Below are 1,250 nucleotides of genomic sequence, written 5' to 3'. Positions count from 1 at the left end.
GTGAGTAATGTTAAATAGCACTGATTTGCACTGAGAGAATAAACTGTGAGATTTGTAAAGCACACGTCTGTGTCTGCAGTGCTCATTTCCACATTGATTTTCCCATCCCCTTTGAGGTGGGGATTTCATTGGGTTCGGTAATTAGGGAGGCAGTGGCTGTAGGGGCTCGGTGGGAATGGCCTGGAGCGAACAGGCAGCACCAGCTGCTTCATCAGCAGAAGGCAGATAGAGACCTGTCTGCAAGCACACCCCTGTCAGTGTGTTTTCTGTGGTTTCCCTGGAATGACAAGAGTGGTGCTGCACATTATTGATTGCCTCAGTGCTGTGGTGTAAGTACTCCAAAGCTCCAGCTGTGTGATAACGAGGATTAGCTCTTCTCACAAGCAAAACGGAGACTTGCAAGCCAAGAGGCGTCTGAGGCCAGCTGTGCAAGGACCTGGTGGCTGAGGCAGGGATAGGGCTTCACAGCTTGTGAGCCACACACCCTTCCCCAGCCCCCTTAGAAGTGCTCAGGTTTGCTGTCAGTGCTCACTCTTGGTTTTGCCTGGGTGGATGTCTGAGGGTGAGGGGAGCACAGTGCTGGTGCAGAAGAACGTGTATCAAGTGTTTCTATACAGTGCAGATGATCACATGAACTCTGAGCCAGCTAAGCTAAGCTGATGAAGCGTAGAATCATTGGTTGGAAAAGACCTTTGAGGTCACTGAGTCCAGCCACTCACCTCACACTGACAAGCCCACCACTAAACCATGTCCCTCAGCACCTCAGCTATGTGTCTTTTACATTTCTCCAGGGATGGGGACTCCACCAGCTCTCTGGACAGCCTGTGTCAGTGCTTAACAACCATCTCAGTGAATAAGTTCTTCTTCATCTCCAATCTAAAGCACTCGTGTTGCAACTTGAGACCATTTCCTCATGTCCCATCACTTGTCACTTGAGGGAAGAGGCTGACCCTCATCTCACTACAACCTCCTTTCAGGTAGCTGTAGAGAGTGATCTTGTTTTCCCTCAGCCTCTTCTCCAGGCTAAACATACCCAGTTCCCTCAGCTGCTCCTCACCAGACTTGTTCTCTAGAAGCTGTGCTGAAAGTCTGTACAAGGGCTGAGAAAGGTCCGCTGAGGTCTCACAGAGAGTCGTGCCAGGAGCAGGACATGGTCCCAGCTTGCTGCTTCTGCAGGGAGCTCTGCTCCTTGGCACCCAGCTCTGCAGCAGTGCCACCCAGCACACCCTGGGATGGGGGCTTTGCTTGGC

This window comes from Colius striatus, chromosome 12 (genome assembly GCF_028858725.1).
Source record: "Colius striatus isolate bColStr4 chromosome 12, bColStr4.1.hap1, whole genome shotgun sequence".
Taxonomy (NCBI): Eukaryota; Metazoa; Chordata; class Aves; order Coliiformes; family Coliidae; genus Colius; species Colius striatus.
This window is presented reverse-complemented; position numbering follows the sequence as displayed.